Source organism: Filicampus tigris, chromosome 5, assembly GCF_054856515.1.
Source record: "Filicampus tigris isolate MCC_2025a chromosome 5, RoL_Ftig_1.0, whole genome shotgun sequence".
In the NCBI taxonomy this organism is placed as follows: Eukaryota; Metazoa; Chordata; class Actinopteri; order Syngnathiformes; family Syngnathidae; genus Filicampus; species Filicampus tigris.
Genome location: NC_141221.1, coordinates 12,719,392 through 12,734,431, shown reverse-complemented (window position 1 = coordinate 12,734,431; position 15,040 = coordinate 12,719,392). Strand labels below are relative to the sequence as shown.

The window sequence follows — 15,040 nt, the reverse complement described above, 5'->3', positions numbered from 1 at the left end:
CGCGCGGGGCATTGCAGCCTATCAAATCAGTTGATAAATAAATCAAGCTGTCTAATCTGCTTGACGGGTAGCCATTGCGTTTTTGTAATGCTACCTTGCTGGTGTCTGATGACTCGGGATGCCACCTTCCCATCGCCTGGCCTTTTAATCTTTAATAGCATTTCCTATGCCCTGCCCAAACTGATAGAGAAAAAAACGAAGGCAGATTTGAAATGAGACCAAATATTGAATCTAGAAAAGTATACGTTCATCTCTGATTATTAAAAAATAGTAAACATGTGTTGACCAGAATACTTTAGTACACTTTGTTTTCACGAGGAGGGTCACAAACTCAATGGCATAAAGACAAAGACAGACACACACCAGATTGCTTCACTGCAGCTATACGGTCACTTATTGATGTGTGTTCTTGCAACATACCACGTTCAATGTTCCTTCATGTACCGTCTCGTAGCTTTCATCCGGGAGCTCCTCTCAGTGTTCACAAGGCTTGAGATCTTCTTTGGTTGGCACCTGCAAAGAGAAGCAAAGGAGCCAAGCGTGAGGAGGAGGAGGAGGAGGAGGAGGAGGGAGTGAGAACCTGTCACTAACATGGTAATTGTTTGCATAGAAGTGTGCAGGAACAACACCATCGACATAATGTGAGTGTGTGTTTGTTACAGTGCAACACACTTTCAAATTTGGGATGTGTGTGTTTTAATACATGAAGTCACACAAAATACTTTACTATGCATACAACATTCAATTCCATCCAGATGAGAGTACTGTGCAAGGCCACCAGTAGATGTGTAGACTATAATGAATAGAATGTCACTAAATAGCAGGGGAGGGACCTGTAGTGGATATGCAAACAGTCAACACACCCGTTTGAATGCAAGAATTTAATGATATTAAAAAAATAATCGAAAAGGATAAGTCATAAGTCAAGAGATAAATCATTTCTCCACCAATAACGTGACCTATGACCTGCGCAAATGGAATTTGGAAAAAACATGAAATCTTACATAAACAGCTGAGATAATGTGGTATGCACACCCTCTTAGAACTGTGGATATGGCTGCGTTCGGAATGAACCGATCGGATTCAAATTTAGTTGAAATGGGTGTTAGCACACACCTGCCACAATTTAAAGTCATTCTTATACACCCCAAATGAAGTTCGGATGTTTTGGTAAGCTTTTTCTGACATTTATGCTTTCTCGTAGAAGCTTAAAAGCTTTAGTATTGACGGTTGTGATATTGGTTTTCATTGACAAGACAGTGACACCTTTTATGTTTGTGTGACAAGAATGTTAAAGAATAAAGACACAATTCATTACACGTACGCCATTTGCCAGTAAAGTTGTTTTTCAATTTTAACATTAACACACCGTTTGGATCTACACTTGTACGACGTTAAAGTTTAAACATTTGTCTACCGAGATGTTTAAGGTTTGACGATGGCAACAGCTTGACTGCAGATTATTTCCATAATGTCCTTTGGAAACGTATTCGATAAATCTGTATTTAAATGCTGAAAAATAATCAAAGTGGCATTATTTATATCAGAGTGTGCAAAGAGCGAGACGTGTAGCATATTTGACTGCAGAGTGCCTAGTGAAAGTCTAAACATTTGTGGATGAAAACATTAAAGGCAGACTACTACTACATGGGGCACATATTATGATTGAGATATACACACCGCACAGTTGCGTGCGAACAAACCGACTCGACTGTAGATTGAATAAATATACTTTGTGCCATTTATGTCATTCTGAGCCAAAGCAATTTATCCTAAATGGAAAGTAATTACATTATAAGTTTGCCTTCTGAAACCTTTCCTGTCCAGCTCAATACATATCTGAGCCCTTGATCACATACTGTATAAATGTGATCCGCAGCTCATTATTTAAGGCGCGAGTGTGCGCCAGCGCAGCTGACTGTCTCGTCAAAGTCAAATGAACTGTTTCGCAAAACAATTATGTTGATTCAAACATGCAACCCTGTGTTTACACGCGTAAGGCGTTCAGGCAAGTGCAATTTTTGCAAGGTTTGGCATTCGACGTGAAGAAAAAGGTGGGGGGATACAAGTGGACGGAACACACACGTGTGGTTTTGCAGATAGCGATCTCGCTCGGATTGTTAGTTAAGCCTCTCCTGGCAGCCACTTCACAGCATGTGTCACACACACGCACACACAGAATAGCTCGCCTTGAAAAAAAATGTGTGTTTCTGTAATAGGGGTGGAAAGAAAGGAATGCATCTCCCAAGCAAAAGATATAAACACAAACACATTTCCAGGGCGATGCAGGAAGAGCGCAGGCTCGCTGCAATCTGTTGTGGCTCTGGCTCACGTGAAAACACAAGCTGCCACTCACAGGAGAAGACGTCAAGCAGGCGCTGCTCTGGAGAATTAGCCGGCGATTACAAAACACTCACTAGTTGTTATGTGTCACATACATCTGAAAGACGCTTATGAAGTATTTACAGCTTTCCATCATTCTGTCTGTGCTTGCTCCCAAATGACTTTGGGACAAGTTTGACGCTGCCTGATGCGATGACCCAACTCTTGCAGAAATACATTGCGCTGCAAGCTCATCAAACTGAACTGGGTTTGTACATAAGTGGTTACAGGCCTCCATTAGGGGCAAAATTGTTATTTTCAAGACTTGCACAAATACCGATACCAGTGTCGGGTATCGATGATGATGTTGTACATCAGTAAAGTACTGAGTACTCGCAAAAATTCTCCTACACTGTACACACTGATACCATATCACCAGCCTGACTTATAGCTTCCGGGTAATTATTTTCGGAAATTATACTGTGGATCTATAGCATGCATCATGTCTTCCTTTCATGATACATTTTGGATTACTTGTGCTCAGACATTTTTCTTTGAGGGGGAGGGGGGTACTCTTACCTGGGTGACAGTTTCAGATGACCAAACTGTGATTTGAGTTATCTTTAAAGCAGCGCTTCTCAATTATTTTCTGTTAAGACCCCCTTGGAAGAAGAAAACATTTCACGCACCTACATGGGTGTGTGTGTGTGTGTGTCCATGTCGGTGATTCCTTGTGACAGCTCGACAGATCTATACAGTAGTACCAGTCAAAACATTTTCATTACCGGATTCTGAGTGTGAGGAACTTTCTGGCTCAAATATACATCACCGCTGTCCCATTTCTTCTTGACTTTGAAATACAAGACTAGACACAAAGATGGGAAAACCATCAAATTTGATCAAACTTTTCATCCGTCAATACCTCGAAATAGGCAGTCGGAGGTACACTTTAAGACTTGTATTATATTATTGTAGTTACAGTATATTCCACACCGTCTCAAACTGAGAGCTTTTTCTAATATTTTGGGCACTTTAAGCACTGGTATATAAATACTGGACTGGACTTTATTGGGTTTTTGTAGGTCACCTGACGTCACGCCAGTGAGCCCATATACATTACACCATCACCCCTCACCCGCCGCCATGCATCTCCCATCAATCCAGCAAATCTTCCTTTGTTCTTCGTGTTAGTCATTCAAAGCATAATATTAAGCATAATTTGCTTCTCCTTATTAATCAGATTTGTAATGAAAGTCAGGGCAATATCACCAGTAATTATAGTTGCAGGGATTTTTACCAGTGTGCAGCGTAATTAGGTGAGCAAAGGTGACAAAAATCACTTAATTAAGTCATGTAGCCTCATATTACAGAGGAATACAAATATTTTATAAAACAGAAAATCACAATTTCAAGGGGTATTATATTTTATTATTATTATTGTGCACACAAATAAGCTTTTTTAATATAAAAGGTCCAATACAACAAATGAGATAAGAACTAAAGGAATGAAGAAACATCACAAATTTTCTCCATATAATTTATTTAGTATTTGCAGTTGGTATTTTACAGACAATCTGCATTTTAAGACTAATAGTACTGACAAATGGCTTTTACAAAATAAAATAAAGTATATGGTATTAAGATGTTGTTTTTCCATATGGTATGACTCACTGACCTTTGAAAGCATCATTTGGCCATTACCGAAGAACATTGCAATCATATTGTTGAAGAGAACATAACGGTGCCTTGGACCTGGTCACCTGCATTATCACAATAACAAGATATTACCAAAGACCTCATAGCGACCCCTGACTGAGAGCAGTGTCAAACATGAGACAGCGGAGGACATTTTGCATGTGCTGTGTTTAACCAACAGTGTTCTAACTGTACACCTTTTATGCATAATGGATGAGGAACAATCCGAACAACAAGCTCTGCCTTTGTTCTAACTGATGCTCCCGTTACATCACAGGAAGAGCCCCATGGTCCTGTGACCGAGTTGACTGTCTGTACCACAACGCCACAGGGCGGGCTGGCAGGCAGCTCAAAGCTGGTGCTTCTACACTTTTTAGAGCCTGCTAGAATGAAAGTAAGAAAACAAAATACGCAAAAATACTTCTCGGTGTTATCCAGGGCGTTAAAATCCACTTGTTTTTGTCCATCTCAGGGACCGGCCATTTTGCCACTTGCTGTGGACTGAAAATGAAATCACAGTTGTAATAATTCATTTTTTAAATTATTTATTAAAAAAATTATTTACTTTTGTGCCTTTCAAAGGCGACGCAGCTGTGCCCTCTATTGACAAGCCACCACTGCTTTTTGTGCATATTGTGTAGTGTATATGTAATGTTTATTTGGGTAATAACAATATTGGCTGCTGGGGTATTTTAATGGCGGCACAAATCTGAAGGGAAGCGTTTGCCTAGAACACAAAATCCAACAGTCCTCAGTGTTTCCACTCACTATAGTAACCACTACACAGCAGCCCCTCCTGCAGCTGTTGACCTTAACAATTAAAGATCACTCAGCAATGTGACGCTACTTCTTCTGCTCTACAAGCAGCTGATAGCATATGACTGTGAAGAAGATGAAGAAGAAAAAAAAAAAAAAGAATACGATGCATCTAAACGAGGCTCTGATGCGTGCGTGAGCGGAGCCTCCGCGAGCGTGAACGCGGGCGCGCGCTGCATGCAGGATCTCGGCAGCTGAGCGGCTGCGTCTAAAGCTCTTTGTGCCTCCAGGATGGCCCCCCAACTCATTCTTATTCAAACATGATCAGAGGGGAGGCAGGCAACTGAGATTAGCCGCAGATCAAAAGAGCTGCCTCGCGCCAGCGCTTGTGTTTTGTAGATTTAGGCCGCCCCGGCGCATTGCCGTTGTATCACGGCGCCGGAGCGTCATACTGATATTTTTTGGCCTCGACGGAGCTCAAAGAGGTCGACGGAAGGGGAATTTGCGTGCAGGAGGTCGGACGGCTGCTGGAAATGTTCAAAATGTTTAATAATATAAAAGATATGAGGGCAAAACAATGATATGATAGCTGGACAAAAAAGACGCTTTCACTTCTTTCCATGCAGCAAAAGTAACTGCTTCCATATGTGTGTGTGTGTGTGTGGGGGGGGGCAGCTCTTGCGTGATAATTTGTTTAAAAATGAAATTTTGTGTAACTGCTAACTACAGGCCTGCGTTGTGTCAGAGGCCTTAACAAAATAACTTGTCAACAACAGCAAATCACTGCAATAGTGTATCCAAACCTTTCACGTTTATTTCATGAACTCCAGTCAGAACCTCAAACAGCAGATATGGATTAAGTAACATTCCACTTGACTACACACGACACATGCCTTTGAGATTTGAGTAGGGTACAACTTAACAAAATTGAAAAAGTGTTTGATTTGTGAATCTGAGCAGCGGTGATAGCTGAAGACAATCTCTCTACCAGTCATATGACTTGACAAAGAGTGACAAAGCAGAAATGAGGTGAAAGGACCAGGTGAGGTGAGTTTCCAAAGACAGAGGCAAATACATAAGCGGGCTAACCACCCTATAGAGAGAGAAAACAAGATGTTTCCTCAACTCGGCTGCCCATCAAAGCAGCGGAATTCAGAGGGCAGAAAAGCTAATAAGGGAAGACTGAACAGTTACTGTAAACTGGCTCCAAGTTTCCGACTTCTCTCTAAATGTGAGAGGACAGTAACAGTGACTGAGGAATAGCTGCACCATTTCTGAATTTTGGTGTCGGATCAAATCGAAGAAAATCATTTCGTACAAAACAGTGGTTGAAAAGGTTTTAAATATAAAATGTAACCACCAGGCCTTTCAACTCCGTTGATTTCATTCCGATCATTCCTAATTTTCTCCTCCAAAAATAATTCATCAAAACAAAGAAATGCTTTTCTAAAGCTGCTGTGTCAAGGATTTTTCTTCGCCTTCAAACTTCATCTCAGTGTGCCCTTAAACACCAAACCCTGTGATGCATATTATTATTGAAGTGCGTATCTTCTACATGGGGTGCTACCTTGAGGAAATGAGTCATTTTTAAAGCAAACAGCATGCAGGAGCTCTTTTCTCTCACCAATAGTTCCAGACTGTGAACGGAGATGTTCTAAGCAATTACCCGTAAATGTAGCGGTAACCTAAACTGACTGTGAAGAATTAGAAACAGAGAAATAACACCATATTAAGTTACACTTTAACGCCTCCAACCATTTGTCTTACTTTGGAGGTATAAAAACCAGAGACGTTAAAAGTTTAAGACACACTTTTCCAGGTGCTTCAGGACCTTTTCCCTAAGAGACGATTGGCAACAGCTGAGACGTGACCACGCCTTAGATGCCGGAGCGGCTCTGGTGTCATTGTGCTGTGCCAAAACCGGGAAAACTCTAAATAAACAAAAGTTGAATGTATCCTTTGGTCTTTTCTATAACAAGGCACGATTCACTAAATCCAGGATGAAATGAGCAAAAACAACCGCTCAAATCAAACTAAACATTTCTTAAAAAGAGGTTCGAATATCAAAATAATTGCCTAATCTGTTTAGGAAGGCTTGACCCACTGTGTGGTTTTAATTTGATTTGTGGAGGGGAATGGAAAACTTACCCGTGCCGTTTCTTTGCTTCACCAGGAAGTTGCACCCTGCAGCACCAGCTGAGGCCCAAACAAATTCAAATTTAAAAAAAAAAGTGAGGGCAAAAGGGGACAAATGGAAAACTACAAATACCCACAAAGTGCCCAAAATAAATGCCCTGCATGTGATAAAGCCAGACCAGCTGGCTTTGAATAGAAGCCCCGATTTGGGTTGTGCGTTTGCCCCTGATGTCTCTCCGCATCTGAACTGAAATCAGGTGTAGTTCTTTCCAAACACCCCCTCATCCCCAACGCCCCTACCACGGTCCCAACTCAATCCACCTGCTCCTGTCAATCACGTTTGGGTAAATTTAGCCTTCGGGGGGGATCAGTGACAGCCCTGACCCCTCCACACAAACCTTTGTCAGCAGTGCCCATACATACTGTAGCCTGGATCACTAACCTTACAAGAATGTGGCCATCGCTGGAGTGACAAACAGATGTCCCTCCCCCCTTTCACCTTCACATGTCCCAAATTTACAGATGCCATACTCTGCATTTAGTCATGCGCTTCGGCTAAGCAGAGCAACAGTGGAATTTCCAAAGTTGAATGCCCTTGAAGTCTTACAATTTCAAGACAACCAAAATGTGGCCAAAAACAATGCCTCTAAATTTGTACAAGTTGCTGTTTTGCAAGACGTCGCGGCACACAAAACAAATGGAAGCTCCGACTGCTAAAACGGTAACTTACAACAAGCGGTCGCAAAATCAAGCTCAACTTTACAAATCAATACAGTCATTTCAAATATTTCACTCTTTAGAAAAAAAATATCCCATTTAGATAATATACCTTGAAATCATATTTTTGCTTAGAATTTTTTCCCTCTCCATTATTGTGATTCCCACAGCAGTTGTGACGAGCGGCTAAAACATAACAAGCAAAAAATAGCAAGAGATTTGGGCGGTGCTGTACAGTAAAATCAGTACGGAGAAGGAAATTGAGGCATTAGTAATTATTGCCGTATCCCAGTCTCTCGAGCTCTGAGACAGAATACAGATGACATACAGCGACATGTTTGAAAAGAAAGTGCTCCCTGCTCTGGCTGAAGTACCCCTCGAAGTGGTTTTAATGGAACTGTAGCTCATGGGTGAGCCTAAACTTCCCTAGATCCTGCCATGCCATTAGAATTAGATGAACAACTTCTAATAGCGGCTGCTCCTCCTTATATAAGCAAAGCCAGGGCTTTCCATTGAAATTATGACTAATGCATGCTTCTGAGCTGCATCACACTGTACAGCAAATCCATCAAGAAAACACACTAGGCTAATTCCTGTTTGGTTGAATTGCAACCAACGCCAAATATGGGCAAACTTGCGCCCTGGCCATCCATCCTGTACCCTGTCCCGCCTGAGCGCAGCAAAAACCAAGTGTAACGGGTAAGTGCCTTTATACTAAAGAAAGGAAAAACGTACTGTATTAGTTGAATACACTTTTCAGAAGGCCAACGTTCCTGTGTTAAAGTTCCTTTTTGCTAGGCACATGAAATATTGAAATTTTGCGAAACACTGGATTTTTTGTGTGCGTGTCTTTCTGTCATAATCATCAAAACCAAAGCAAATAGAGGCTTGAAATATTTAACTTTGTGTGAGGTGAACTAATACAACATCCAAGTTTCACTTTTTGAAACAAACTATTGAAATAAATGGACTTTTCCCTCGATTCTGGCACCCACTTGTATGCATTGTCAACAAGCTTTTGGTTTCTGACGTTCCACAAATTGAAACCATGCAAGTTTCTACTGCCTCTACCTTCCCAAAGGATGCTAATTGCTGCAGTCATCGAAATTGCTATCATTTTGCAAAGTAGCAAAATTGATTTACAAGATCATATATTTTTCCACCTGCCTCGCAAGGTTAAACCTAACCACTTTTCCATGCTAATGACCCAAGTTATCGGCGCTGCCAAAATCATGAATGAATAAGCTTTCTTTTCAGAACCTGCTTCACTGAAATATGTGAATCATAAATTATCCAAAGCAAAAGATTAGCCACCATTGATAGCATCTTATCTGCAGTCAAAATAACATGCAAAGTGGTACCCGCCTATAATTGACTAACTATGAGCTCATTTAATTATGCATTTGTATTGCTGACATTTTTTTTTCCCAAAGAGGCACAGCAAGGCTCAGGAAACGTACTTTTGATTATAACCTGATAAAAATCATACAGCTCCATCCAAGAGAAAAGTTATGAGTTTTACAAAAATGCTGACGTTTTTGCTCCAAGTCATTTCTCCTGCTAAATGATACATTCACTTGAATGCAATTATCAACAGGCTTAACACGCGCAATATTCACCGTGACTTTTTTCACATTAGCACAGCTATGATGGGGTGTCAGCGGATTTTTTTTCCCCCATTTAATCAAGTTTTTCAATATCAAAATCAAAGGGCCGCTGCCAAAATGTGATGCAAATGACACTGAGACAAGTCTGCTTTTAAATCGCTATAATAATTTAAAGTGGAGAACTATGATGCAAAGAAAGATGAGTAGAATATGGATTTTTTTTTTTCTACCAGAAAATATTCAAAATTCAGCTTTGAGAGGAGGAAAAAAAAAAGAGTGGGGTCCCTTGGTGATAAGTATACACGTCCCCTTGACTGTGAAATGTACTTTGCATTGATCTGGTTGTATTGTTTACATGTTTCTGGGACCAGGTAATTAAGTCATCTGTTATTTTCTGGTTATTTCTAACACTACGGCTACATGTGCCACTATACATTCAGCATCAGTCTGCTTTGATATTTGCGCTGACCTCATGGACAGGAATTCAGTAATGTGCAAGGGTGGGGCAGGGCTGCGGTAAACTGATGCATAGTTGTGAGACTTAATTGAATTATGGCAGGCCCAGAAGACGAGAGCGAGTCAGTGTGACGATCAAAGTAACCTTTACGTGGCGGCGGTACCAGTAAAGCCCCTTCATTGCTTTATCTTCAATGTACAGTACATCAACTTTGGCTCACACTTTGACATTGTCCTGCATTTGTGTGTTACTGTACGCCCCCGCCCCACCCCGACCTTTACTAAAGGCTTAACCTGAACAGGCTGCCTTGCCAGTGGGGGGCTCGGTTGGGGGGCATTTTAGCTCACTTTCCAGTTTAATGTGGAGGAACTAAGTAGCGAGTCTAACGTCTGACTGGCTATTTTAAAACAGTAGCAGTTTATAACACAAGATGCAGCATGGCAGTGCCGTTGCTGACTTTGTTGGCCTAGCAGAGGAAGCGGGGCTTGCACATAGCGTTGATGCTGAACATGTTTTCCTAATGTCCTGAACCAACATGATACAATACAGGGGGCTGTATCCATAGTTACATAAAATAATGATGTTCATCTTTGATTGACACTGCCAGAGTAAAATCAATCAACAATGCGTTTATTTCCGCGGTAAAGAAATGTCTTCATAAATTTAAATATCAGAGCGTTGGAAACATGGAGCAAGCCATTGTTTGATTTTAAAAACATGAACGGTGGGATTTGGTATCATCCGAGTAGAGTGTGAAGTATGTCTAATTTCCTAATTACAGTATGTCACTGTCAAAGTACTTTTGAGCCCTTTAAAATGAAGGTGCTCTTCATAAAACTGCTTTAAATCCTTGATGGTGCAGGATATACATGTTTGGAAAACTTTTAACATTTATTTTCAAGTACAAGTGTATAAATAAATAAAAAATGAAATCGTATTCAAATGACTTTGTGACCTGTGATAACTGTGATTGTTGATGACATATCTGTGTTATAATTTCTTGTCAAATTTGGACTGAAACTTTATCATGAAATAATTAGCAGAAGATTAGATTAACACCTGATTTTAATGCACTGTACTGACTACCAGAGTGTGTTTGTGTTTTTTTTTTCTCCACAACACTACTATAGATTAGCGCAACTCTGAGGACAATCATCTGTGAAACCCTCCAGTACATTAGCCTCCAAATATGAACGCAAGTTAAGAATGAAAATTGGGGCCTTAAAGTGAAGATTTGTGTGCAAATTTGTGTGCTTTCCTCTTTTGCCAGCAGTGCAGTCCATAGGGTGCGCTGACTTCAGCCCCCTGCTCCACACAAGGTCGCTCTGTGTGTGTTCAAAAATTGGAGAATGAGGCGAGGCACAATCCCGCTAAGCACATACCTTTCTGCCCCACAGGCCCGCCAGTCCAGACACAAACTCTGGAGCTGTATGTTTATCGAGCGTCTCAGGGTAAGACTGCTGATTTAGGACCCCCTCGCTCAGGAACCTCTAAGCAACGTTTTCACGGTGAATCACACTCAGTGAAAACATTGAGAGTGATTCATGATGAAAATGATGGATCTGAAGTGCTGACCTAAAGTCAACACTCAAGATCTGATATGGCTGATAAACACCAAGCCAAAACTTAACCTAACCCCAACCAGGGCAGATTAACAAGAGCTGACCCAACAGGTCCTGATGAGCTCTGAGGGCTTTAGGAGACAGGACCTGATAAAACACAGCCGGAAAAGGATTGGCGAAATAGAAAGAGAGCCAGAGAGAACAGGATACTACTAAAGAGTACTGTAGCTTTGGGTGAGAAGGATACGCAGCGACGGAGAGAGCGCGAGAGCCAGTGCCCTCCTCAATCCAAAAACAATATTTGGACTGAAACCTTAGCCTCTCCATCTGGCTCTTTTGAAGGGTGGATTATGACTGGTGCCATGGCTAACTCTTGATCCCACACTGTTCCTTCTCTAAGTGCACTCTGACATTTTTTTCCTAAAGGACACTACTGTTTGGCTAGAATGAGGAAAACCTGCTGTGCTTTGATTTTAATTCAATAACTGTTAGATCCAAGTTTAATATGGCACAGTACTGTGGGGAGCTACGGTCAAATAATGAACATTTACAATTGTATACCAGGACGTATGATTAGGCATATTGCTCTGGACTTTGGTCACTTGACTATATTTCATTGTTATTTTTTAACTGGATGAGAGAGGCTCTCTGAATATTCTTAACTCTTGTTCCGATGCCCGTGTCATTTTAAGCAGATTAGCATGATGTACAGTAGTTTAACTTCACATAGCTGATGTCTTGCTGTCTTCTTTATGGAGTGAATCCACACCGCCTTTGTTGGTCACAGCCAAGTATTGACCTTACATTTTGTTTTAACTGCTTTGACACACAAAATCAACAAACAATTCCAGATAAGCTACCGCAATTTAACCATGAATCCATTATTATGCCCATACCTACACTGTACATTTATTTGGTGCAACTGCACAATCCGAGATCTAAGGAACACCGCAAACCGAACAACGTAACCAAACAGTCGCGCATTGTGGCGGGTTTGGTAACTTAGTTCTCTGTTAGAGTTTCTTTGCTCAAAATGCACGGATTCAATGAATGGGGTGATCAATCCTTGTTAATAGCTTCTCAAAATATCCACCCTCTCTCCTTTTTTATCACTCGTTTCCCCTGCTTCTGCCTTGACAATCACGCCGTGTTTTTGTGGTTCAATTAAAAAACACACAATACAATATATTGTATGCGAAGCCCCAAAATCCATCACAGGGTTGCAGTTTATCCAGTGCGGCATGTCTGTAGATGTGCGCTGCTCAATCACTTGGTGTGGAGGAAGAGTCAGCAACTGTAATTTTTTTTTTTTTGCGATGGTCCACTGTAGTTGCATTTAGCTGAGTCACTTGGTGTGCGACGGGCTTGATAAAAGTAATGCTGCTGTTTCAAAGGTATCAATGCACAATTTTTCATTCATTCATTATAAACACAGACTTAATGATGTAGCTCTTATTGTATTGATTTTAGTTGTCTTGGGCTTCACCGTGCAGACAGTGATGAGTGTGAAGGAGGATTTTGTATTGTATACGGACGTGTACAGGAAGCCAGTGCAGAATGTGCATGATGGAGGTGATGTGTTTATATTTACGCACTCTCATCAGGACCCGGTAAGCGCTGTTTTGGACATATTGTAGCCTTTGAAGGCTCATGCCAGGGATCCCGATGAGAAGCGCGTTGCAGTAATCCAACCTGGCGTTGACAAAGGCATGGACAAGCCTCTCAGCAGCAGGACGAGAGAGAGATGGCTGGATTTTGGTGATATTGATGTATATGTGATGGGGGTCAAACCGGACTCCCAAATTAGTCACGGAAGGAGAGAGGGAGATATTATGGCCGAGAAAGAAGACAGCAGAAATGAGTGAGGAATTAAGATGGTGAGGAGTGCACTAACATTGTAATCTTGTGCCCTTCTATCAGAGGTGGTTAATCCAGGCCCAGAAAGTAAAAACCCTGCCACAGTTCAGCTTTAGCCACAGGTGCTTCTAATCAACTGAGCTCGTTTACCTGCCGGTTGAGTAGAAGCACCTGTGGCTAAAGCCAAACTGTAGCCGGGGTTTTACTTTCTGGACCTGGATTACCCACCTTTGCCTTCTATCTATCCATGTCTGTTCCTCTTCTATGGCTGACGTAAATCAAGGGGGATGCATTTACAAGTGGGCTTGGCACAAAAACAAACACTTTCCCTTGCACTCAATGCTCTCTTCTGTCCATGTTATCTCCCATACAAAACCTCTCCTCTTCACCTACGTAGGGTACAAATTGGCATGAAAACCTTTGTACTTAGAATTTCAATGTATTTAATCTTTATCTATTGAAGACAATTAAGAACACATTCTTATTTGCAATGCCAACCTAGCATTTAGACATGGTGCTCTGCTGCACAGATAAACAGTAAAACGAATACAATTTATATAATGCGGTGTTGGTCTTTGACGGTAGTTCACCCGCTGGACTTCCATATATACAGCCTGGGTTGAGTTCACAATCATTGATGGTGAATGTCTGTCTGTCTCTACGGAATAGGAAATGGATGTGTTTTTCAACCCTTAAAAAGTAATGTGCATGATTAAAGTTGCCATTTCTGAACATACTGGAATTGAGTCAATGGCCTCGAGTCCTGTTCTTCAAGTGATAAGCAGCCAAATTGAATCTTCAGCCTCATATCTGCACATTATGAGGGCCATCAACAGCATTAACAAAGCAGTAATAAAGGGCAAAAATAGGGCAACATCTTGATGAGCCACATCATATAATAACATATCTAAGCAGCTCTGGAGATTGCTCACAATATCAGGAACATGCATTTCATTTGATATTCACGCTGCTAATCCACGATACAGCACATCCCCAACGTTCAATTAAATCTCAATGCTTGACACTCATTTTCTTCTCGTATTCTTCTTTGAGTGTTTTCACCTCACAGAAAAGGTCAGCGGCATTAAGTATGACTTTAATGACAGCAGAAACTACGTCGGTCGTGAACTTGTTTACTGAGTCGCTAGATGAGCGCCGCCCCTTTTGAGTGCATGCCAAGCAAGGGATTCCGAATTAAAGGATTTAATGTAATTAAATTGCTGTACAAATAAAAACAAATGTTTTATGATGAGAACAGTTTCACCATGGAAAATTACTACTTATAGGAGTAATGCTGTGAAATCCAAAGCAATTGGAAATGAATGTTTTCCAGCTTATCGGTTCCACGATCATGTTTTTAAAAACTGTAAGACACCTCGTTCACTGGTGGTAGAAAGTGCCCAGGCATGTTTTGTTGCACTTTTTGACTAAGTACAAGTTTAACACTGGCCCATATGAGTGGCATATAGCAAATCAGTCACAGTCGGCAGTTTTGAAACCAAAATGAAGGGCGTACAGTGTGTTGGTGCCGAGGGCAAACACAGTCTCAGGCCAGAGGTTTAGGGTGTTGCCTTGCTTCTCTGTCAACTGCATTTAACATGACAGAACACAACTCTGACTTGGACCACATAGATAGAAACTTTTGACTATGTCAGGGGAAAAAGTGATATGGGCTTCATTGCAGCATATATGGTGTACAGTTGCCAAAATCATATTTTAAGAGCCTAGAAAATGTTATATATTTAAAAAAGCAAAACAAAAAAACCAAACAAATATATATATATATATATATATATATATATATATATATATATATATATATATATATATATATATATATATATGAGAAAAAGACATGCAGTTTAGAATTAAATACAATTAGAGAGGAGACATGCCTGTGTTATGTTATGCCTTCTCCGCTCTGATTCATA

At 40.9% G+C, this 15,040-nt stretch overlaps 2 long non-coding RNA genes across 2 annotated transcripts in view; one reads left to right on the top strand and one right to left on the bottom strand.

The window, feature by feature from the left end:
• Positions 1 to 423: 423 nt before the first annotated feature.
• The window catches only part of LOC147147326 (uncharacterized), a 128,795-nt gene continuing 114,178 nt past the window's right edge, over positions 424 to 15,040 (bottom strand). The window contains exon 4 of the long non-coding RNA XR_015086892.1: positions 424 to 513. This is a non-coding gene — a long non-coding RNA (uncharacterized LOC147147326). The remainder of the gene's footprint in view (positions 514 to 15,040) is intronic.
• Positions 13,256 to 15,040, top strand: part of LOC147147327 (uncharacterized) — a 30,582-nt gene continuing 28,797 nt past the window's right edge. The window contains exon 1 of the long non-coding RNA XR_015086894.1: positions 13,256 to 13,408. This is a non-coding gene — a long non-coding RNA (uncharacterized LOC147147327). The remainder of the gene's footprint in view (positions 13,409 to 15,040) is intronic.